We start from the raw sequence: 25,590 nt of genomic DNA, 5'->3' as shown, positions 1-25,590 counted from the left end.
GAGGAGTGCTAGGCAGAGACGGGCTCCACCTAACGAAGAGAGGGAAGAGCATCTTCGCCAGCAGGCTGGCTAACCTAGTGAGGAGGGCTTTAAACTAGGTTCACCGGGGGAAGGAGACCAAAGCCCTGAGGTGAGTGGGGAAATGGGATCCTGGGAGGAAGCACAAGCAGGAGAGTGCAAGAGGGGAGGACTCCTGGCTCATGCTGAGAAAGAGGGACTATCGATGAGTTAACTTAAGTGCCTATACACAAATGCAAGAAGCTTGGGAAACAAGCAGGGAGAACTGGAAGTCCAGGCACAGTCAGGGAACTATGATGTCATTGGAATAACAGAGACTTGGTGGGATAACTCACATGACTGGAGTACTGTCATGGATGGATATAAACTGTTCAGGAAGGACAGGCAGGGCAGAAAAGGTGGGGGAGTTGCGTTGTATGTAAGAGAGGAGTATGACTGCTCAGAGCTCCGGTATGAAACTGCAGAAAAACCTGAGAGTCTCTGGATAAAGTCGAGAAGTGTGAGCAACAAGGGTGATGTCGTGGTTGGAGTCTGCTATAGACCACCAGACCAGGGGGATGAGGTGGACGAGGCTTTCTTCTGGCAACTAGCAGAAGTTGCTAGATCGCAGGCCCTGGTTCTCATGGGAGACTTTAATCATCCTGATATCTGCTGGGAGAGCAATACAGCGGTGCACAGACAATCCAGGAAGTTTTTGGAAAGTGTAGGGGACAATTTCCTGGGGCAAGTGCTGGAGGAACCAACTAGGGGCAGAGCTTTTCTTGACCTGCTGCTCACAAACAGGGAAGAATTAGTAGGGGAAGCAAAAGTGGATGGGAACCTGGGAGGCAGTGACCAGAGCCGGCTTTAGCAAGAGCGGGACCCGATTCCTGGGGGCGTGGCTTGCCACAAGCCCCGCCCCCAGGAATCAGTCCCCACTACGGCCGGAGCTCCAGCCGGGGTCGTGGCGCTTGGGTCTGGCCCGGAGCCGTTCAGCCAGGGCCGGGCTGGAGCTGAGCCGGGGGGCCAGGCCCAAGCCGGGCCGGAGCTGAGCCACGGGGGCCGGGCCGGACCCGGAGCCGCTCAGCCGGGGCCGGGCTCGAGCCGCGGGGGCCGGGCCGGACCCGGAGCCGAGCCGCGGGGGCCGGGCCGGACCCGGAGCCGAGCCGCGGGGGCCGGGCCGGACCCGGAGCCGCTCAGCCGGGGCCGGGCTCGAGCCGCGGGGGCCGGGCCGGACCCGGAGCCGCTCAGCCGGGGCCGGGCTCGAGCCGCGGAGGCCGGGCCGGACCCGGAGCCGAGCCGCGGGGGCCGGGCCCGAGCCGCTCAGCCAGGGCCGTGCTGGAGCTGAGCCGGGGGGCCAGGCTCAAGCCGCGGGGGCCGGGCCGGACCTGGAGCCGAGCCGCAGGGCTGGGCCCGAGCCGCTCAGCCGGGGCCGGGCTGGAGTTAAGTCGGGGGGCCAGGCCGGAGCCGAGCCGCGGGGGCAGGGACGGAGCAGAGCTGGGGGGCCGGACACGGTCCGGGCCCGAACCGGGCCGTGGGGCCTGGGCCGGAGCTGAGCCGAGCAGGCCGGACCGGCGTCCCGGGGCCGGAGCTGCTGGGGCCGGAGGCGTTCGGCCGGGGCTGGACTGGGCCGCGCCGCGCCTCCCCGGAGCCCTTCTCACACCCCCCACCACCCCAGCTTACCTGGTGCTGCCTGCCCGCCCCTGCTTCTTTTCAGACTTCCTGCGAACCTCTGATTCGCGGGAAGCAGGGGCGGGGGAGGAGCAGGGGAGGGGAGGAGGGGGAAGTGAGCTGGGGGCGGGGTGGAGAGCTGCGGCGCGGTGCCCTCTTGGCGCGGGGCCCAATTCAGCCGAATCGGCTGAATCTGCCTAAAGCCGGCCCTGGCAGTGACCATGAGATGGTCGAGTTCAGGATCCTGACACAAGGAAGAAAGGAGAGCAGCGGAATGCGGACCCTGGACTTCAGAAAAGCAGACTTTGACTCCCTCAGGGAACAGATGGGTAGGATCCCCTGGGAGAATAACATGAAGGGCAAAGGGGTCCAGGAGAGCTAGCTGTATTTTAAAGAATCCTTATTGCGGTTGCAGGAACAAACCATCCCGATGTGTAGAAAGAATAGTAAATATGGCAGGCGACCAGCTTGGCTAAACAGTGAAATCCTTGCTGATCTTAAACGCAAAAAAGAAGCTTACAAGAAGTGGAAGATTGGACAAATGACCAGGGAGGAGTATAAAAATATTGCTCAGGCATGCAGGAGTGAAATCAGGAAGGCCAAATCACACTTGGAGTTGCAGTTCGCAAGAGATGAGTAACAAGAAGGGTAGGGTTACCATATTTCAGCGAGCAAAAAAGAGGACGGGAGGAGCCCCGCCCTAGCCCCGCCCCTGCCCCTCCCACTTCCCGCCCCCCCTGACCTCCCAACCCTCCCCCCGTTCCTTGTCCCCTGACTACCCCCTCCTGGGACCCCTGCCCCTAACTGCCCCCCAGGACTATCTAAGCCTCCCTGCCTCTTGTCCCCTGACTGCCCCAACCTTTATCCACACCCCCACCCCCAGACAGACCCCTGGGACTCCCACGCCCCATCCAACCACTCCCCACCCCCTGACAGCCCCCCCCCAGAACTCCCAACCCATCTAAACCCCTCTGCTCCCTGTCCCCTGACTGCTCCGATCCCTCTCCGCACTCCTGCCCCCTGACAGCCCCCCCCCAGAACTCCCAACCCATCTAAACCCCTCTGCTCCCTGTCCCCTGACTGCTCCGATCCCTCTCCGCACTCCTGCCCCCTGACAGCCCCCCCCAGAACTCCCAACCCATCTAAACCCCTCTGCTCCCTGTCCCCTGACTGCTCCGATCCCTCTCCCCACTCCTGCCCCCTGACAGCTCCCCCCCAGAACTCCCAGCCCCCTACCCCCCCCGCTCCTTGTCCCCTGACTGCCCCCTCCTGGGACCCCTGCTCCTAACTGCCCTCCAGAACCCCACCCCCTACCTAAGACTCCCTGTTCCTTGTCCCCTAACTGCCCCCTCCTAAGACCCCCCCCCCAACTGCCCACCAGGACCCTACCCCCTACCTGTACCCTGACTGCCCAAAACTTTCTCCACTCCCCCCAAAAAGCCCCCCCCCGTTTCTTGACTGCCCCCTCCAGAACCTCCCTGCCCCTTCTCCTGCCCCCCTTACCCTGCTGCTCAGAACAGGGTGTTGGGCTCTGTGCGAGCCGGACACGTGGCTGAGCTCCCCAGCACAACAAAACCCGGTCCCTGGCCCTGCACAACAAAACCCGGTCCCAGATCCGGACCGGGTTGCAGGGGAGAGCTGCCCTTGTATCAGCACAAAGTGCTCTCGCTCCCGTTTTGCTACGCTGCATGGCAGAAACCGCTCCCAGTTGCAAAAGGGGAGGGCTGCACTTTGTGCTGAGACACTTGCTCAGAATGCAGGGCGGAGCTCCTCTCCAGCTGCTCCGGAGTCCAGCCCGGGACTTTCCTGCAGCCCTCCCAGCCGCTCACTCTGCTGTGCCGGGGGAGGGGGAAATCCCGGACATTGTGAGTGCTTTACAAATTCCCCCCGGACGCTATTTTTAGCACAAAAAGGAGGACATGTCCGGGTAAATCCGGACGAATGGTAACCCTAAAGAAGGGTTTCTTCAGGTATGTTAGCAACAAGAAGAAAATCAAGGAAAGTGTGGGCCCCTTACTGAATGAGGGAGGCAACCTAGTGACCGAGGATGTGGAAAAAGCTAATGTACTCAATGCTTTTTTTGCCTCTGTCTTCACGAACAAGGTCAGCTCCCAGACTGCTGCACTGGGTAGTACAGTATGGGGAGAAGGTGACCAGCCCTCTGTGGAGAAAGAAGTGGTTCAGGACTATTTAGAAAAACTGGACGTGCACAAGTCCGTGGGGCCGGATGCGCTGCATCCGAGGGTGCTAAAGGAGTTGGTGGGTGAGATTGCAGAGCCATTAGCCATTATTTTTGAAAACTCATGGCGATCAGGGGAGGTCCCAGATGACTGGAATAAGGCTAATGTAGTGCCCATCTTTAAAAAAGGGAAGGAGGATCCGGGGAACTACAGGCCAGTCAGCCTCACCTCAGTCCCTGGAAAAATCATGGAGCAGGTCCTCAAGGAATCAATTATGAAACATTTAGAGGAGAGGAAAGTGATCAGGAACAGTCAGCATGGATTCACGAAGGGGAAGTCATGCCTGACTAACCTAATTGCTTTCTATGATGAGATAACTGGCTCTGTGGATGAGGGGAAAGCAGTGGATGTGTTATTCCTTGACTTTAGCAAAGCTTTTGGTACGGTCTCCCACAGTATTCTTACCACCAAGTTAAAGAAGTATGGGCTGGATGAATGGACTGTAAGGTGGATAGAAAGCTGGCTAGATCGTCAGGCTCAACGGGTAGTGATCAATGGCTCCATGTCTAGTTGGCAGCCGGTTTCAAGCGGAGTGCCCCAAGGGTCGGTCCTGGGGCCGGTTTTGTTTAATATCTTTATTAATGATCTGGAGGATGGTGTGGACTGCACTCTCAGCAAGTTTGCAGATGACACTAATCTAGGAGGCGTGGTAGATACACTAGAGGGTAGGGATCGGATACAGAGGGACCTAGACAAATTAGAGGATTGGGCCAAAAAAAAAAACCTGATGAGGTTCAACAAGGACAAGTGTAGAGTCCTGCACTTAGGACGGAAGAATCCCATGCACTGCTACAGACTAGGGACCGAATGGCTAGGTAGCAGTTCTGCAGAAAAGGACCTAGGGGTCACAGTGGACGAGAAGCTGGATATGAGTCAACAGTGTGCTCTTGTTGCCAAGAAGGCTAACGGCATTTTGGGCTGTATAAGTAGGGGCATTGCCAGCAGATCGAGGAACGTGATCGTTCCCCTTTATTCGACATTGGTGAGGCCTCATCTGGAATACTGTGTCCAGTTTTGGGCCCCACACTACAAGAAGGATGTGGAAAAATTGGGAAGAGTCCAGCGGAGGGCAACAAAAATGATTAGGGGTCTGGAGCACATGACTTATGAGGAGAGGCTGAGGGAACTGAGATTGTTTAGTCTCCAGAAGAGAAGAATGAGGGGGGATTTGATAGCAGCCTTCAACTACCTGAAGGGGGGTTCCAAAGAGGATGGAGCTCGGCTGTTCTCAGTGGTGGCAGATGACAGAACAAGGAGCAATGGTCTCAAGTTGCAGTGGGGGAGGTCCAGGTTGGATATTAGGAAAAACTATTTCACTGGGAGGGTGGTGAAACACTGGAATGCATTACCTAGGGAGGTGGTGGAGTCTCCTTCCTTGGAGGTTTTTAAGGCCCGGCTTGACAAAGCCCTGGCTGGGATGATTTAGTTGGGAATTGGTTCTGCTTTGAGCAGGGGGTTGGACTAGATGACCTCTTGAGGTCCCTTCCAAACCTGATATTCTATGATTCTAACCCTTTCCTCCCCCAACAGAGAGATTAAAACGCAGACATAAACAGAACACCCATGAGAAGCAGAAGTTTGACAACTTTTTTCTAGCAGAAAGGACAGGTGACAATTTCAAATCTCTCAGAACTTTTAAACACAGAGCACAGTGATACGTTCATGGCACACACACACACACACACACACACACTTCCAGTTTTTGACCAAAACACCCGGTCGAAAAGGGACACTGGTGGCTCCGGTCAGCACCGTTGACTGGGCCATTAAAAGTCTGGTTGGCGCAGGCCCGTCAGGCTCCCTACGCAGCTTCGCGTGGCTCCTGGAAGCAGCCAGCATGTCCCTCCGGCTCCTAGGCATAGGGGCGGCCACAGGGGCTTCGCGTGCCACCCCCGCCCTGAGTGCTGGCTCTACTGCTCCCATTGGCCGAGAACCCCATTGCCTGCGGGCACAGGCAGCATGCAGAAACTCCTGGCCATGTCTCCGCCTAGGAGCCAGAGGAACATGCTGGTAGCTTCCGGGAGCTGCCTGAGGTAAGCGCCACCCGGAGCCCACACGCTGAACCCCCTCCCATGCCCCAACCCTCTGCCCCAGCTTGGAATCCACTCCCACACCCAAACTCCATCCCAGAGCCCACACTCTGCACCCCTTTCTGCACCCCAACCCCTTGCCCCAGCCCGGAGCCCCCTCCTGCACCCCAAACCCCTCATCTCCAGCCCCACCCCACAGCCCACACCCTCAGCCAGAGCCCTCACCCCCCCCCCCACTTCCCAACCCCCTGCCCAGAGCCCCCTCCCACACCCTGAACCCCTCATTTCTGGGCCCACCCCAGAGCCTGCACTCCCAATCCAGAGTCCATACCCCTCCTACACCCCAACCCCCTGCCTCAAACCAGAGCCTCCTCCCACACTCCGAACCCCTTGGCACAACCCTCCAGTCTGGAGCCCCCTCCTGCCCCTCATTTTTGACCCCACCCCAAAGCCTGCACCCCCTCCCACACTCCAACCCCCCCGCCCCAGCCAGGTGAAAATGAGCGAGTGATTGAGGGTGGGGCAGAGCGAGTGACCAAGGAAGGGGGGATGGAGTGAGCAGGGGGCGGGGCCTCAGAGAAGAGGTGAGGCAGGGGGCGGCACAAGGGTGTTCGGTTTTGTGGGATTAGAAAGTTGGCAACCCTAACACACACACACACACAGCATTTCTTCAAGAAGTTGCAAGTGTGATAAATGTGTTAGGTACTAAAGAACTGCTCCACAGATTCCGAGGCCAGAAGGGACCATTGTGATCATCTAATCTGACCTCCTGCATAGCACTGGCCAGAGACCACTGGATCGCGTTATACCTTTCTGCTAGACTGAAGAGCTCATAATTCAATATATGAGCCCCGTGAAGATACCTGCACTCAAGTTACCCTGAACCTTCTCTTTGTTAAAGCAAATAGGTTGAGCTCTCTGAGTCTCTCGCTCTAAGGCAGGTTTTCTTATCCCTTAACCATTCTCGCGACTCTTCTCTGACCCCTCTCCCAATTGATCGACATCCTTCCTGACCTGTGAACACCAGAACTGGACACAGGATTCCAGCAGCGGTTGCACCAAGGCCAAATACAGAAGTAAAATAACCTCTCTGCTCCTACTCGAGATTCCCGTCTTTACGCATCCCAGGGTCGCATTCGCTCTTTGGGCCACAACACAGCACTGGGAGCTCCTGTTCATCTGATTATCAATCCCAATCCCAAATCTGTTTCAGAGTCTCTGCCTCCCAGGATAGAGTCTCCCGTTCTGTAAGTGTGGCCTGCGATCTTTACTCTTAGATAGAGACATTTACATTTAGCTATATTAAAACGCATATTGTTTGCTGGCACTCAGTTTACTAAGTGATCCAGATCGTTCTGTGCCAGTGACCTATTCTCTTCATTATTTACCACTCCCCAATTTTTGTGTCATCTGCAAACTTTATTAGTGGTGATTTTCTGTTTTTTTTCCAGGTCACGGATAAAAATATTTAATACTGTAGGGCCAAGAACCGATCCCTGCGAGGACCTCCCTGGAAACCGACTGACCTCCTCAGTGATGATTCCCCATTTACAATTATATTTTGAGACCTATCAGTTAACCAGTTTTGAATCCAGCGATGATTGATGTCACAAGTAAATGTAACAAGAAATCTTGGTGATTTGCATTGTTCCTTGGTATAACTGCTAAGCCTCACCCATAGCATATGACAGTTGCTTGCAGGCCTGTATCGGTGTGTTCAGTACACGCCTAGATCTTCTGCTGCATCTACACACAATCGATGAACTGTTGACTGAATACTGATGTGGTCCTCGGTGAATTAATAAAGTGTTGATAGGTTAAGAGTAACCAAGGGTCCAGATCTGAGAAATACTGTCCAAGATCATTGTAAAAGTTGACCTGAAATGAATTTAGCATTAATTTAGTAAGCAAACGCTCCCAGGACTCAATATAAGGGGTTCTCCTATTCAGTTCCATTCTAATATTGGCTAGAACACGTATCCAATTGCAAATCTAGTTTGTTAGATTTCAGCTTTAAAAATCTATCTTGCCCCATGAAGAATTAATCAAACTGACCACCCACCCTTTCACACTTACAAAGTTTGACGCAAAAATCCTACAGAAATAGCTGACTGGAAAAACCAGTCACTCAGTATCCATGAGCAAAATTAAAAATAACTTGGGTTCAGTTTCATCATGTGCACTTCCTTCTGAGAAATGAGGCATTTTACAGTCGTTTTCCTCTTTTGGAACTAGTCCATTGGTTAAGTAGCTTATTTTCTGGAATCTTCATCTTCATAGAGAAAAGTTACTTTAAAGCCTATTCAGATGAAACCCATTTAAGAAATAGACTCATAGACTTTAAGGTCAGAAGGGACCATGATGATCATCTAGTCTGACCTCCTGCACATCACAGCCACAGAACCTTGCCCACCCACTCCTGTAATAGACCCCTAACCTCTGGCTGGATTACTGAACTCAAATCATGATTTAAAGACGTCAAGTTACAGAGAATCCACCATTGACCCCTAGTTTAAACCTGCAACTGACCAATGCCCCATGCTGCAGGGGAAGGCAAAAAATGCTGAGGGTCTCTGCCACTCTGACCTGGGGGGAAATTCCTTCCCAACCCCCAATATGGTGATCAGTTAGACCCTGAGCATGTGGGCAAGACCCAGCAGCCAGGCAAGACCCAGCAGCCAGACACCTGGGAAGGAATTCTCTGTCGTAACTCAGAGCCCTTCCCATCCAGTGCCCCATCACTAGCGGTTGGAGATATTTGCTGCTAGCAGTCAAAGATCAGCTCCATGCCATTGTAGGCAGTCTCATCACACCACCCCTTCCATAAACTTATCAAGCTCAGCCTTGAACCCAATTAGGTTTTTTGTGCCCACTGTTCCTATAGGGTCTGTATTCCCACAGATGCTTTATCTCTCACAGCCGCATCCTCTGGTTTGCAGTACCAGGTTCTCCTGTGTAAAGCACTGCTTGTGAGTAAGATGCCCATAGGTGGGGGAAGCCAATGAGCAAGGAGAGGCCAGCTGTTTCTGTCCCAGTTAAATGGGGAATGCTCAGGCCATCTATTCACACACAGGAGAGGAGAACATGGAGCCAGGCAGCTCTCCCGCATCTTGGCCGGAGCAAAATGACAGCTGTTTCTTTAACGTTCATCTGCTCTTAATAAGCAGCTCCAGCACTAAGCATCAACTTCCACCACGCAAGAAGAGTCATGCCCGCCAGCCTTTCCTTTCTTTATCACGCCCACCAGACCCAATGACCTGTGAGAGAATCCAGGCTTTCCCTGGGAGCTATGGGTAAGGCGGTGAGTCTGTCAAGGAGGTCATGGGTTCCGGGACTTTCTGGGATCTCCAGGACTTCTGCTGTGGCTGGTGCCACTGGCCCAGGGGCCACCTGAGCAGCTTGGGCAGCCCCAGGGCCAGCCACACTACCCGCTGCTGGGGAAGTTTCAGGGTACCCCGCGCCTCCCCCAAGCACTAGCGGTGGTCCCAGGCCGCATGCTGCCACCCCCCCTCAGCACCAGCAGTGCCCCTGGGCAACCCCCTGCCCCAGAGCACCTGTGGCACGCCTGGAGCACCCAAGTTTTAGCCAGGGGTATATAGTACAAGTCATGGAAAGGACACAGGCCGTGAATTTTTGTTTATTGCCCATGACTTTTATTAAAAATACCCATGACTAAATCTTAGCCTTAGCTATGAGTTATGGTCCCTGAAGCAAGTAAGTAAGAAAGAGAAGCAGCCATATGTCCCCATGGCAGCAATCTAGGCTGACTGACCCTTTCTCAAGGCAGCTGCCAGTCAGGGGAAAAGCCCAGGAGATTGTCCCCCGAAATGCGGCCACTGCAGTTGGAAGGATTTGCTATGAAATTGCTTAAAATCATTTGAAATCAGTGGACTATTTCCGGACTCTATGTTAACAGCCCCCCAAGCATAATGCCACGTTAAATGGTGAAAGCAGGCATTTGAGTGGGCCTGCTACTCTCCCACCTCCTTCCAGGAGCCCAGCAAATGAGTGCCTGACCCCAACGCATCAATCAAAGGCTATGGGAATGGTGCTTCAGGAGGGTATGCACGCTGGCCAAGGAAAAACCGCAAGGTACAAAGAGAGACCCGGCCATAAATCTGACTGGAGCTGCACTCCAGGCAAAATTTATCACAACTGCAAAGCGAAGAATCGCTTGGCTAAGCGGGAAAGTTACAGGATAAGCAGGAGATACGGGCTGAGAGCATCAGGAAGAACACTGCCCCAGCGGAGGACACCAGAAGGAGATTCTATTGTCTCTGCACATGTGGGACACCCGTGGCCGCATAACCCATCCCAGAGAGATGCTACAATTATTACAGATGGAAAAGCACAAGAAGGAGAGGCAGCTCCCCACCACGACTTCAGGAGCGGCCCTCCCCCCAGTTCTTCTAATGCACCTCAGTCCAGACCTGCAGCACTTCATGCCGCTCTAGTCCTGGGTCCCTCTAGCTCTGTGTTGCAGCCTCTCCTGCCCGCACAGTGCTTAGCAGGAGACCAGGAGGCTGGCTCACTTTGGGGTCTGTACAGGAGGAGCCTTATTACAATCCTCAAGTGCTGTCAGGGCTGAATGCACCCCGTCCCCGCCTTTCTGTTTAGCCCTTCCTGGCTGAATTACCATCCCAGAGCCTGGCCTCTTCTGACAGGGGCAGGAGAGGGGTGTTTTGGTCAAGACCGAATTCCACAGAATGGGATCCATATAGGATCTGGTGTGGGACTGGCGAGGGAGGTTGTTTGGGAGAGTGGAAGGAGGCAGAGATGATAGATGTGGCCCCTCCAGGGGAAGGAAAGAGATGGAAGAATTCAATGCCTCCTGCCCCTTGCCCTGGGATCTGCCTCTCAGGCCTCCAGGCTTCAATCTCACGAGAAGGCTGCTAAAGTATGCCCCATTTACAGCCCAGTTCTGCTTCCCCGTACGGGGCTCTTCTCCTCAGCTCTCTGCAAATTCCTTCTTCCAGTACACAAATCCAGGCCAGTGAGAGCCGGGCCAGCCCCACATGAGAGACAGCGAGGTGGAGTAAGGACGGCAGAGCCACGACAGACTGGCAGCCAGTAACACTGCAGCTGCTGCATGTGGTCTGAACTGAGCCATGGGAAGGGTTGGGAGGGCACGGGTTTCCTCAGCTGCAGCTGTGACACTCACAGCAAACACCACTCCACTGTTCCAAAGACTTGTCCATACACACATGGCCCAGGAAGCCTTTGGAACCCCCCGCCACAAGAGATCATGGAGGCCCAAAGCTTGGCAAGACTCAAAAAGGGTTTAGACATTTCTGTGAAGAACTGCGAATGCTTAAAGCCAACCAACCCATCCTGAGAATGCAGGACAGGGTCTAACCCCTCCTGCTTCAGGCCTTGTGCCACCTACTTCTAACCATGGGAGTCAGGAGGATGCTCGCTCTCGGAAAGAAACAAGGTAGGAGAGGCAATATCTTGTATTGGCCCAATTTCTGTGGGTGGAAGAGACAAGCTTTCGAGCTCCCCAGAGCTCTGCTCCAGGTCTGGAAAGGTTCTCCGAGTGTCCCAGCTAAACACAAGTGGGACAGATTGTTTAGCATAAGGGGCAAACACATAACCCGCCCAAACCTTCTCCAGACCTGAAGCAGAGCTCTGTGTAACTTGAAAGTCTGCCCCTTCCACCAACAGAAGTTGGTCCAATAAAAGATTCCCTCACCCCCCTTGTCTCTCTCATATCCTGGGACCAGCACGCTACAGCACCACTGCTCTCTATGGGCAGGTTAGCCCTAGGGCCCTACCAAATTCACAATCCATTTTGGTCAATTTTGTGGTCATAGGATTTTAAAAATTGTAAATTTCATGATTTCAGCTATTTCAATCTGAGATTTCACAGTGTTGTAACTGTAGGGGTCCTGACCCAAAAGAGGGTGGGGGTGGGGGAAATCATTGAAGGGGGGGGTCACAGTATTGCCACCCTTACTTCTGCGCTGCTGTCTTCAGAGCTGAGCCCTCGGCCAGCAACTACCACCACTTTCCAGCTGCCCAGCTCTGAAGGCAGAAGTAAGGGTGGCAATACCATGACCCCCAAAGCTCCCTTTTGGGTCGAGACCCCCAGTTTGAGAAATGCTGGTCTCCCCTGTGAAATCTGTACAGCATAGGGTAAAAGAACACAAAAGACCAGCTTTCACAGGGGAGATCAGATTTCACTGTCCATGCTGTGTTTTTCATGGACATGAATTTGGTAGGGCCCTACTGATAACAGCAGGTTTCTTGCCCTCTCCTTCAAAGCAGCAAGTTCTAGCTGCTGTGGGACACACTGCTAGCTGGACCACGGGCATGGCAACTCCTGTGTTCATATGCACTGGGCAGTTTGTGGCTAATGGCGTCAGAAGGAGATCTGATTGCCGGACAGGAGCTGCCCTGCCCATGCGGGATTTGATGGCTCTGCTGCTGTACATGTTGAGCTTCATAAGGGTGCTCAAGCTTTTTCAGCGTGGATTTATAGACTTCCACGGATTATATGTCAGTGAATGCTGGGCACCTCCCTGCCGAGGATCCTCCCCCGAATCTCCCTGGCTACACAACCACAGCCCCGTGGAGAGGATTTAGCTGACGTAGCCAGCGAGCGTTTCAGAGGCGGCTCTGGGCTTTCTGTGCATACACCTCCGTTCGTCTACAGCTCATACTGTGCGTTAAACAAATCAGGGCACATTCTAAGGTTGACCCAGCGTGTGAAAAAAAATCCACACACCCCTGAGTAGCGTAGTTAAGCCAACCTCACCTCCAGTGTAGAGAGTGCTAGGCTGATGGAGGAATTCTTCTGCCAAACTAGCTACCACGGCCCAGGGAGGTAGATTAACTCCAGAGATGAGAGAACCCCTCCCGTCAGCCTAGGCAGGGTCTGTGCACATAGGCGACAACTTTCCCCGGCGCTGGTGGGTGCTTGTGCCCCCCCGCCCGCAGCCCCGCCCTGACTCCACCCTTTCCCCGCCCCTATTCCAACCCCCTCCCCAAAGTCTCCGCCCCCTCCCTGCCCCTATTGGACCACTTCCCCAAATCCCCGCCATGGCCCCGCCTCTTCCCCGAGCCTGCTGCGTTTCCCCTCCTTCACTGCAAAACAGCTGTTTCGCAGTGAAAGCGCTCGGAGCTAGGGGGGAAAAGCGGACACGCGGTGCGCTCAGGGGAGGAGGTGAAGTGGAGGTGGAGGTGAGCTGGGCGTGAGGGCGGGGAGCTGCTGTGGGTGCTGAGCACCCACCAATTTTTCCCCGTGGGTGCTCCAGCCCCAGAGCACCCACGGAGTCGGCGCCTATGTCTGTGTGGATGCACTACAATTGTGCTGTGGTAGCATTTCAAATGTAGACAAGCCCTAAATCAAACTAGTGTTGACAGAGGAATAAGGGGAAGCAAAGGGCTGGATTTCTGTCTGTTATTCAGTCTGCGCTGTACCACGGGCAGCTTTAATCTTATTCGCAAACATTTGTAATGCATTTTGATTCTGAAACGTGACCTTTACTAAATGGCAAAACACACCATTAGCACCAAGTTAAGGTTGCCCGGTGATAGATCGTGCCCTTTCCATCGAGTTCAGCAAACGCAAACGTCTGAAACCCAGCAAACACAGAGGGAAGGTAAATGGCCACACCACCTTAACTCTGCCCCCCCCCCCCCCCCCCCGAAGCTGGCAATAGCCACTGGAAATTAGCCCCACGCACCCAGCTGCATTCCCTGGGTTAGAAGTAGCTGCACTGAATGGTGGAGGGACAAGTGGGAGCAGCTGCTGTGATTGTGGTATGAAGAAATCTGGGAATTAGTTTGAGCAGCGTCAGATCTCTGGTAGCAATAGGAGGAGACCTGGGTCTGACCCAAGGAAAAAGGTGCAAGTGGACCCTGAGTTTCCAGTCTGCATCATTTCAACTCTGAATTGGGGGGAGGAATAGCTCAGTGGTTTGAGCATTGGCCTGCTAAACCCAGGGTTGTGAGTTCAATCCTTGAGGGGGCCCCTTAGGGATCTGGGGCAAAATCAGTACTTGGTCCTGCTAGTGAAGGCAGGGGGCTGGACTCAATGACCTTTCAAGGTCCCTTCCAGTTCTAGGAGATAGGATATCTCCATTAATTTATATTTTTTGTGGGGGTTGTGTCAGAGCACTGGGAACTTACCCTGGGCATGGTCAGTAGTGAGGTGGGCTATGGGAGCAGGCTGTGGCTTTAATGACGGGTAGGGAAGACATGCTTCCAGATCCCCCTCCCATTTCTCCCCTGGGTGGGTTTTCAACTTGAAAGTTGCTAGAATCTGTGAATTTAAGGATATCCTGTTTTTTTTTCAGGGTAGCTGCATCTTTAAATCCCCTTGCTCCAGTGACCCCACATTTGGATCACGAACCCGACACTCCAATGAGTGTCAGCAAATTTCAGAACATAAGAACATAACGTAAGAACGGCCATACTGGGTCAGACCAATGACCCATCTAGTCCAGTGTCCTGTCTTCCGAGAGTGCCCAAAGCCAGGTGCCCCAGAGGGAATGAACAGAACAGGTAATCATCAAGTGATCCATCCCCTGTCGCCCATTCCCAGCTTCTGGCAAACAGAGGCTAGGGACACCATCCCTGCCCATCCTGGCTAATAGCCACTGATGAACCTATCCTCCATGAATTTACCTAGTTCTTTTTTGAACCCTGTTGTAGCCTTAGCCTTCACAACATCCTCTGGCAAGGAGTTCCACAGGTTGAACAATCTGTGTAAGCCATCGATTCGAGAGCCCTTAGAAGAGTCCTCCTCTCAACAGGAAGGGCTTCCCAGCCTTCACCAGGACAGATAATACTGCATGAAATTGAGGGGGAGGGGTTTTACACATCAATCAGCAGCACTGGAGGCTCAGAGAAGGGTGAAGTGGCCCATTTATCTCCAGGAGAATGAATACAGCCTGAAACAATAGCTCAGAGACCTGTGATCTGCTCCATTCAAGTCAGCGAGTGTCTCCTTCTCCACTCCCCACTGCTGGAGTTTCTGATGTGTGTCAAGCATGGCCGTTCCCAGTTTCTCACCCTAGTCTTGGCAGTATGCTCTAAGCTCCCCACCCAGAGACAGGGCTTCCCCAGATACCCCCAGAAAGCCAAGCCCTGCCTCCAGAATCTGGCTCCCCTGAGCTAGGCAGGGATGGGGTGCTCACGGCCCCGTAGTTGGGCAGGGGCCCAGGGATCCCCAGAACCCAGACTGAAGTGGGGATAGGGAAAGGGAGAGCGGTACAGACACTTCCCTCAGAAAACAAAGCCCTGCCCAACCTGATTCACATGAGGGGAGATAGGGAAGGTGGGGTGGGGGGAGGGAAAACAGACTGCCATAGATGGGCAGGGGACCCCCAGAGCCTGGCACACATCGGAGGACGAACAGCACCGTGCACACACTCTGAGGAGCAGGGATCCCGGTTCTCACATGGGGGAGGAGAGACACTCAGCTCTCTCGAGATAGCCAAGCCCCTCCAGAACCTGGCTCGCATAAGGGAGGAGAGGGGGTCAGACCCCTGTTGGGGGACCAGACCATATCACACACAGACAGGCACTCCTGCTCCTATCCTCCCCCACTCCCCGTTGCTCACCCCGGGGAGTGAGCATCCCCATCCCTCCTCTCCCACTCCCCCAGCCTCTCCCCTAGGGTTACCAGACAGCAAATGTGAAAAATGAGGACAGGGGGTGGGGGGTAATAGGAGCCTATATAAGAAAAAGACCCAAAAATCGGGACTGTCCCTATAAAATCGGGACATTTGGTCACCTTACTCTCTCCATCACCACTTGATTCCACTCATCCCTCTCCCATTATTCCTACCCACAGGTGCTGACTCCCTGGGTGCTACGGGGCTGGACCACCCACGGAAAAAAAAAAAATAGTGGGTGCTCAGCACCTGCCGATCAGCTCCTCCCACTCCCCCCCCCAGTGCCTCCTGCCAACAGCTGATCAGCTGTTCAGCAGTGGGTGGGAGGTTCTGAGAGGGAGGGGATGGGGCAGGAGTGGAGTCTCAGGGGCAGAGTGGAGTGGAGGTGGGGCCTCAGGGTGGAGCGGGGGTGGAGCACCCCTGGGAAAAGCTGAAAGTCGACACCTGTGGGTTTCAGCCTAACAAGCATTTGCTGGTGCTGTTCATCTTCTTTTCAAAGAGATCACTTCAGACCCTTGGGAAGATCCTGCCGTGCCCAGCTTACATTTCCCCAAAACTCCCCTTTGCTAGAGGCAGATGGAAGCAGGCATATCGTTCCAGGTACTGCAGATTTCTGCCTACTTGGCTTCAAATCCCCAGAGCCTAGGGTGGTGCTGCTTCGATTTGATGACATAAGAACATAAGAACGGCCCTACTGGGTCAGACCAAAGGTCCATCTAGCCCAGTGTCCTGTATTCCGACAGTGGCCAATGCCAGGTGCCCCAGAGGGAATGAACAGAATAGGGAAAATCATCAAGTGATCCTTCCCCTGTCGCTCATTCCCAGCTTCTGGCAAACAGAGGCTAGGGACACCATTCCTGCCCATCCTGGCTAATAGCCATTGATGGACCTATCCTCCATGAATTTACCTAGTTCTTTTTTGAACCCTGTTATGATCTTGCCTTAAAAACATCCTCTGGCAAGGAGTTCCACAGGTTGACTGTGCATTGTGTGAAGAAATACTTCCTTTTGTTTGTTTTAAACCTGCTGCCTATTAATTTGAATTTGGTGAGCCCAAGTTCTTGTGTTATGAGAAGGAGTAAACAACACTTCCTTATCTACTTTCTCCACACCAGTCATGATTGTATAGACCTCAATCATATCTCCCCTTAGCCATCTCTTTTCCAGGCTGAAAAGTCCCAGTCTTATTAATCTCTCCTCATACGGAAGCCATTCCATACCCCCAATCATTTGTGTTGCCCTTTTCTGAACCTTTTCCAATTCCAATATCTCTTTTCCGTAACCTGTGCAGAGCCACTCAGACCCCTTGATACGAAGGTAGTTTTCCACGTGGTTCGTCTCTCTGTCTGCACATGCTCAGTGTTATGTAGGCAAGTGAGCCTTAGCGGACCTAACTGGGGAAGCAAACACTTGAATTTTATTGCCCCCAAAGCGCTGGGGAGTGCCAGGCACTGGGGTAACCCTCAAGCCTTTGAGATCATGGTGCAAGGATCTGAGCCCTGATTTCATCTGTATCCATGGACAAGAAAATGCTGCCAGATTGTGACAAATCTTACAAAAAAAATAATAATAAAATAAAATAAAATAAAAATCTCTCTTAGGCACCCCCTAGTCAACTGGCTCTACATCTGGCTCGCTGACCATCCTCCGTGCAGCACGGCAAATTCCAAGGCAATCTGATTAACCGTATGGATTTTAGAGCACTTAGAACATTCAAGCTTGAAACGGAAAGCCTGGTCTCCAATTAGAGCAGAGCAACCGCCCTGCTGTAGTTAAGGTTGAGACATATCACTAGCGATCAGGTTAATAACAGCAAGTCACAGTCTATCAGACTCCGCTCTTGGAAATACCTTTAAAAAGACTCATTTGAGAAAGTGGGTGGGTAACTGAGATCATCCACAGCCAGGTGTGAGCGCTGATGACGGGGCTGGGACAGGCCCCAAGGCGGAGAGGGAGAGAATACTGCTGCAGCTGTGAAAGGGAAGAGCAGTAGCTGGCCATGAGGGGGTGTCAATAACAGATTTTTAGGATCAGGAAGGCTCCAGCCCCAGCAAGCAGGCTCCTCCCACTAAAGGGGCGGGTGCTAAGCAGATACGCATCTGACTTTTAAAAATAAATGACCCAATTTCCCCCTCCTCATCTTTTTCTGAGGCTTTTCTATCAAGTCAGGGGTCGGTAAGGGGCCAGAGCACTGGTGCCGCGGGAGAGGAGCGTTGAAGTGTCTTGAGTGATCAGGGATTAGGGGAAAGCAGAGCCTGGAAGACCTGCAGTGGCTAGAGAACAGAGCATCATGCAGAAGTGAGGTTGGGAAAAATCTCAACAGCTAAGGAACTAACAGAGCCTGGGCATCGGGAGAGCACGAACATCCTGTGCTAAGAGAAGAGTCCCAAAAAACAAGCCCCAGCCAGCACCTGCTTTGAAAATCCCTCCACTGCTTGGGTTCCCAGAACCTCTGCATAGAGCCTGTGAAAATCCCCCTGCCCAGAATGAGATTTTGACTGGGTGGGAAGCAGAGACCCCGGAGAGCCAAATTATTGCCCTTGCCCACTATCCAGGCCTCACCTGTGTGGCCCTACCCCTGGGGCAATCGCTGTGTCTACAAAGCCTTCACAAAAATCTACCAAGCAGCCAGGCTTTCCAGCACTAAAATCCCCCAGTCTCAGGCCATGCCAGTCCCCTCCGTGCTACTGGATGCCGAAGGTTTTTATGCAGCAGCCACTGAAGATTCTGGCACAGCCGTACATTCCACTGACAGACTTCCCCAATGTCTGAGCTACCTTCCTTAGCCCAACCAGTCCACCGGCACTAGTGTGGGTAGCGCGGCTGGCGTCAGCTGGGTGGTTTTACAGCCCAGCAGCACAGAGTGGAAAATTAACATCTGTAGCCCTCAAGAACAATACGAGCACCTAGTATAGCTCTGGTGCTCCTGCTGAGCTGTCTGCCTCCAGCCTGGGGGCTTGCGTGGTAATAAGCTGTCAGCATTGGTGGCACATTTCTAAAACATGAGACTGTGCTATTGTTTGTATTATGGTAGCACCTGGAGGCTACAGCCGGGGCCAGGGGTCCCCTGTACTACAGTAAGAGCATCTTTTCCCTCAAGAGCTTATGGTCTAAACCAGAGGTCCCCAAACTGGGGGCACACCCCCCTAGGGGTGTGTGGAGGAAGGTTCAGGGTGGGATGGCAGGGCCAGCTCTCATGGGGGGGTAGGAGGGACCGCCACCCAGCACAGCTCTGCTCCAACCCCGGCCCCAGCCACAGCATGGAGCTCCAGCCTCAGCCCAATCGTGGCCTGGCCGTGGCTCCATTCCTGGCCCCACTCCTGGCCCAGATCCACCCCCAGCCTCGGCCCCCTTACCCCTGTCCGTGTCCCCCCCTCCCGGAGCCGTGACCCCATTCCCAGCCTTGGCTCTGGGGGGGAAGGGCGGAGGGATGTGGACAGGGGTTAGAGGGAGTGCAATCCTGAAAAGTTTGGGGACCACTGGTCTAAACAGACAAGACGGGCAAAGGTTGGGCGCATAGATGCTGGAACTAGGGGCACTGGGGGTGCAGCAGCACCCCCTGGCTTGTAGTGGTTTCCAGCATACAGGGGGTTTGCAGTTTGGTTCAATGGCTCTCAGCACCCCCATTATACACATTGTTCCCGCGTCCCGAGTTGGGAGAGGAAACGAGATCATGCAGTAGATTGGGAGCAGAACCCAGAGCCCCATTCAGTGGGCCACATGGAGCTGCAGCTCCATATTATTTACTATGTGCCATGAATGCACTGGTCCCTGTATCCAACAGGGAAAGACAAGGCTGTGACCGAAAGCACCCCATATTCAACCCCCCACACTATCGTAATAATCCTTGTGCAAAACACGCCTTGTGAGCTATCATTTAAAAACTAACACTGCACCGATTAGCCATGTATGTACAAAATGTGTATCCAGGGTTATGAACCTAAGCTGAAATTAGGACAACAATGTGTTTACCAGACAAGTGTGGGGAAGGGGGGAAACCGGTTTCTCTAAGACAAAGGACAAGCTGGTGCCTCCAGCCAGGGGTCAAAGTTGATTGGCCATCACTGGTCAAGTGGCCGTTCTTCAGCAAGGAAGGGGGACAGGGACTGATCGATCTGCATTTTAGCAAACAACATGGCACCTTTTCACTACAAGACTCGGTCTCCATCCTCTCAGCTGGAATGAACTTTATCTAGGCTGCATTTCAATGGGTGACTGGACTATAAAAGTGAGGGGCAAAAACACCCCAGATGATCTCTCTCTTTCACCTAAGACAACAAAGGAACCAGCCCTTTGACTTCAGGGGGAGACCCTGACTTGAGAATTTGGTCAGCCATGTTTCTGGGAACATGTGGTTAGGATTTTACCTTGAACCTAGCTTGTTACATTTTAGCTACTAGAAAGCTTTTTATCTTTGTTTCTGACATTAACACCTTATACTTAAAGCCTCTCTCTTTGTAGTTAAATAACCTTGCTTTATTTTTAATCTAAACTAATCCAGTGTTGTTTAAACTGAATTGAGTTGGTAACTCCAGTTAAAGTAGCAAACTGGTGGATAGGGGCAACAGATGTATGTCATATGAACTGTCCAGGAGAGGGCTGCAAAAAAATTGGGACTGGGAGGGTGTTGGGATCACCCGTCAAGTAGTAACCAAGGCTGGTGGATAGCAGAGTATGACTGGTGTGCGGCTGGCAGGCTGCTGGGGTCAGAGCTGCTGGACCAGGGCTGTGGCTACACCCAGACACTCAGGGGGTGACCTGCATGCTGACAGGCTGTTTGTGAGCGGCTCAGGTTGGGAGCTACAACAGCAAAGCATTGTGAGACATCTAAGGTTGCAGGGCCACATGGAACTGGTCTGGATTGCAGCCCAGAACTTCAAAGACGTTTGCCCCAGAATATCGGACTCTTCAAAGTTAACAGCAAGATTCCTGTTGACTTTAATGGGAGCAGCATCAGACCCTAAATCAGTAAACTCCACTAGGTGCTGAAGAGATGATGGATTTGACTTCTCCCATAATTAACAGGCTTCATTTTGTTGCCTATCTTGACCCTTAAAATTATATATGGTAGCACTACGTAAAGGATAATGTTTGGCTTTAAAGGGCCGTACTGATCGGATAATAACTGGTTAGAGGAGCTACAATGCAAGGAAACAGCCGGTAATCAGGGGAAACAGACATCACGCTGCTCTAGCCCCTTTGCAGGGTATTTTTAGTTCCGCAGGGCTGCTAGGAGCCGTGTTGCTGGAAGCAGGTTTGTTGCTGGTGAAAAAGCTTCCCCACTTTGCTATTTAAGAAAAACAAAAACTCTCATCCATTTTCAACAGCAAGAAACTGGTTACGTTGCCCTGTGCTTCAAGAGGGCAGTTTGCAGCAGGTGACAACCCCATCCAATCCAGGCCTTAGCAGCTGATTAACGACAAATTTCCTTTTGATACTTGAACAGTAGGATACCTATGGAGCTGAATGATCAGAGAATGCTGCTCTGCTCAAATCGCAGGGAGAATTCCCTTCCTTGGTTTGATGGCAGAGGCTGAATTCCAGCTCTTCCCGATAATCAGCTTCTTACCCCAACTCCCCTCCCCAAACCCCTGGAAAACAGCAGAGATTCCAGGAACTAAGAATGCCCACCAGCCCTGCCATTATGGCCCTCGCCGCTCTCCTTTTCCAAAAAGCTTCTTGCCCTCACCTTTAAGGTCCTTCGGTGCCTTTCCCCACCCTACCAGTGCCCCACTTCTCCCCCTGTCCCCTTTGTGCAGGCATGCCAGCCCCCCAGGACAGAACACCCTACCAAGATCAGAGTTTGAGACCAGAAGCTACCCCCAGCTCATCCAGTCTGACCTGTAAATCACAGGCCACCCTCACACTAAGCCCAACAACCCAAAAATGTCAATGCACAAAGCCACCATCCTGGCCTCCTTAAGCCTGTTTCTGCTGCAATGCCTCTGGTCAGCTAGCTTCTGCTGAGGTCCCTGGGTGGGTCATCAACATCAGGGACTGAACCTGGGGAGCTAAAAGTACGCACCTTTTCTGCCTCTACTAGAAGACCCAGCTCTGCCAGCGTAGGCTGAAGCTGGCCCATCAACTGCTAGATGGGGCCAGCAAGCAGTAGAGGGGACAGAGTGGCACCCAAGTGGGTGTGGGTTACACTGCTGGCTAGGCAGGTTGGCCAGCGCCACCATTACAAATATTCTTAGTTGGTTTATTTAATAAAAGCCTCCTTGGGACTTGACACCTGCCACATGCCCCAAAGTTGGTCCATTGTCCCACACGTTGATGTGACAGTCACCCTCAAGGTCCCGCCCCCTTCTGTTTTATGCCACACCCACTTTTCATGCCCTGGCTTAAACCAGACACTAAAAACTCTGTAGAAGTGTCTGCAGCACCCAACACACAGGAGTACAAACAGTAAACGGGCACGAGGGCACCAGAAAGCCCATTGCACACCCTGGCCAAGACCAAAATGCCACCACTGCTAGTGCTGGCTAGCCAGTGACCTCTCCCTCTCGGAGGCCATCCTCAGCAGAAAGATTGAGGACAGAAACCAAATCTCCATTGCACCCGCACAGGTGATCTCACCAGGGCAGGCACCAGTTGGCACTGCCCGTGCTTTTGCCTGACCTGTAGATAGCCAAGGCTTCAGGACCCAGTGTTGCCACACTGACACTTTCCATGCCCTTGGACTCCTCCTTAGGGCAGTGGGTGTTGTCTGAGATTCTCTGCTTGGCATTCCCCTCTCCCCTCCCTGTGACCTGACCTCCATCCCTACCGGTTCATATTTTGTCCCAGGATTTAGCTAAGTCTCAGTCCAGGGGCCCCTCCCTCTGCTTGAGGGGGCAGTCTTGCATAACTTTGGTAAGCTCAGCGCAACAATCCCAGCTTTTAAATAAAATGGTACTTGTTACCAGCACTAGAAATTCACCCCAATATTTATACAAATTAAAGAACAGCTGGAGTGCCAAAGGAAATGGTGATTCCTGCTGTTCCCTGAACAGCTCCATTCTCCAAGATCCTTTCTGGCCTTAACTCTGACTCTGTTAGCCCTTAACGAATTCTCCGCAGCTCCTTCAGGGCGATCATGCCAGCTGGCAAAGAGGGTTTTACACTCACACACCAGCAACGAGGTTTAATAGATGCATTGTCCTCTAAAAATGTCAGTTTCATCTTCTGCACTCAGAGATTTTCCTTTTCAACAACCCAAAGGGTCTTCAAACCATCAGCACTGTACAGAGAGTGAAACTGACAGGAGATACGATTCATCTTATACAACCTCTCTGGCAGCTAACGCTACCAACACTGACACGATAGTTAACAGTATTATCCTCTGCCTATTCTCCACAATCACCACACAGCAGCAACAGCACAGACAGCAGCCAGAAGCGGAGCTGTGGTGGAGAGCACCCCTGCTGCAGAAGTGACCTTGAACAGGGTCAGAGGAGATAAGCGAGCTTCATGCAAGGCTAAAGCGGAGCCCCTCCACTGTTCCGCGTGGGCCCCTTCTCAGCTCTGACTCGCACACTCTTCTTGCTCTACGCTGCGTGGTACGGGAGCCTTGCTCAGGATGGGTGTGTGCATAGCTGGGACCACCCCACAGCACATGGTATGAGCATCTGAACAGAGGTGCACTTCCCCCGCTAAACACAGAGCTGGGTAAGGGGGCAGGGAAACCTCCTTCATTTTGCTCTAGGTTTTCTTCCTAACTCACTAACCATGTTCCTGTTGGCTCTTCCTCCTTCCTACACCCTGTGTTGCCACGACAGAGTGGGTTTGGGGAGAAGGTTCCCTGCAGCATCCCCATGAGCTAGCAGTGACTCACCCCTCACCTCACCATATCTGGCCGCCTGCCATCGGTTAGACATGGACCTGAGCCACCCTGCAGTTATGGGATAACCTGCCACCAGGGAGTTTCCTCTTGAACTTCAGGAGATAGAGGTCAGCTCATGGCCTGAACACAAGGGTTATACCCCTTCCTGGCTCTTGGGCCTTCGTTTGGAGCATTTACTATTCTCACTCTGGATAGCCTCCTTCCCTGTATAAAGGTCCAGTCCTTTTCACAAGCCTGCTGAACAGTTGGCCTCGGCAATATTGGGTGGCAGTGAGTTCCACAGGCTAATATATATTGTGTGAAAAAAATGACTTTGAATGTGCCACCTTATAATTTAATCGAATGTCCTCTCGTTCCTGTGTTATGAGATGAGCAGAACAGGTGCTCCTGCTCTCCCTTCTCTAGCCATTTATTATTCCATATACTTTTATCGTGGCCCCGCTTACCCCTCCCCTCACAAAGCTAAACCGCCTTAATCTTTTCAGTCTCTCTTCCTAGAAGAGTTTTTCTATATTCTTAGACATCCCCATTATCCCTCCTACATCCCTTCTATTTTTATCATTCACATTTTGAGAGGAGAGGACCAGAACTGCAGTATTCCAGGTGAGGGCCCTATATCAATTTCTGTAACATCATGTTGTCCATATTAATCCCTATCCTGGCCCTTATGCATCCTAATGTTTTGTTGGCCTTTTTTTTTTTTTTTTTTTAAACACCACTGCTGCTCACAGAGCAGAGGTCTTCACAGATTCCCATTCTTGGGCTGATACCGTTAATTTAAAACCCTACAAGGTGTATGCATCGCTGGCATTATTCCCTCCAATGTGGATTACTTTGCTTTTGTCAACACCGCATTTTATTTACTATCATGTTGACTGTTCATCCAGCTTGGTTAGGTCACTCTGCTTAAGCCAAATACTTTAGTGCCATCTGCAAATTTTGCCTCCTCACTTCTCACCCCCTTTCATATATTTATTAATGATCTGGAACACCTTGGTACTCATGTGGATCTTCATCACCCACTCTCAGCCTTTCACCATGATGAAAATTTACCACTTATTCCTACTCCGTTGTTTCTCTTAGCCAGTTCTGATCCATGATAAAGGATTTTGCATCTCGCTCCAAGACTGGTTCATTTTCTTAGTAACTTCTTGTGAGGGACTTTGCAAAGGGATTTTTTTGAAAATCCAAATAGAATGACTTCAAAGAGGCCTCCTTTATCCATTATTTTATGGACACATTCTAAGCATTCTAATAGATTAGTGAGGCTCAGTTTTCCTTTGCATAAGCCACGCTGGTTAGACACGATCATATGATTTTCCAGGTGTCTAACTTGTAATCATAATTTCTACCAATTTACCAGCATGGCTTCTGATCAGAATCACACTAGCTCCACTGACAACTGCCTTCCATGGCTATAGAGGCAGGGTCAGGATCTGCCCTTCTTGCCCATGGATAGCTCCCATGGAAGTCCAGAAGAGGCTGGGTCAGGCCCAGTGTGACGTCGCTTGGTTATTTACACAGCCAGCCCCTCCCCACTGTGGCTACGTTCCTAGAGATCACAGCATTACTAAGCTACACTCAAATCTGTTCCATTTTAGCACGCTAGGTCTGCAAAGAGACTGACTGATGGGACAGAGGTCATGCCAGGCCAGAACTTCAAGAGCTCAGCATGCTGGTCTCAGAGCGGTCTGGAAAATCCAGCCTTTGAGCAGAGGGTGCTGGAAGAGTGGTTAGCTAGTGCATTCAGTTAAGAAGGGTATTGATTGAGTTAGAAGTAGGGAGTCACAGAGATGGGAAACAGGGATAGTGAGAAGGGAAATGGGGTGGAAACCAGTCCCCCCCCTTCCCTCCATCACAGACACCTCAGGAACTTTGTTACTACCCAGATTGCTCTGGGTTATTTTATGCTATTAGCAAAACAAACCCACCTCAGGCTGCTTTCTCAGGGCAAGAGAGCTAGCTAATCAAAGAACTGTAATGATCTTCCCCTTCCCTATTTATGCTTCCCTGTCAGCTGCCTGGCTGCTTCTGGAGGCTCCTCACCTCAAAACCCAGCAGGTTGGTCATTCTTAGTGAGCAGGTGAACCAGCCCACCTGGGAACCAATCCCACCGGCCTAGCCCCTGCCGGACCTGGCTCAGTCCCTGCTATAGAGGCAAAGGCAACAAGGTTCCTCCCAGGGATCAGTTTGGTGGAGGTGGT

The 25,590-nt window shown here is 52.5% G+C and overlaps 1 protein-coding gene across 5 annotated transcripts in view; it reads right to left on the bottom strand.

Moving 5' to 3' along the window:
- The window catches only part of PPFIA4 (PTPRF interacting protein alpha 4), a 200,136-nt gene that overhangs the window by 125,122 nt on the left and 49,424 nt on the right, over positions 1-25,590 (bottom strand). Inside the window, exon 1 of one of the 5 annotated variants that reach the window (XM_054028332.1) lies at positions 7,614-7,652. The exons of the other annotated variants lie outside the window; for them this stretch is intronic. The gene's annotated coding sequence lies outside the window, so the exon portion shown is untranslated. Of the gene's footprint in view, positions 1-7,613; positions 7,653-25,590 lie in introns of those variants that run through there. 5 annotated transcript variants of the gene reach the window in all.

Source organism: Malaclemys terrapin, chromosome 4, assembly GCF_027887155.1.
Source record: "Malaclemys terrapin pileata isolate rMalTer1 chromosome 4, rMalTer1.hap1, whole genome shotgun sequence".
In the NCBI taxonomy this organism is placed as follows: Eukaryota; Metazoa; Chordata; order Testudines; family Emydidae; genus Malaclemys; species Malaclemys terrapin.
The sequence above is the reverse complement of the archived record's forward strand: the minus strand, read 5'-3'. Positions and strand labels throughout refer to the sequence as shown.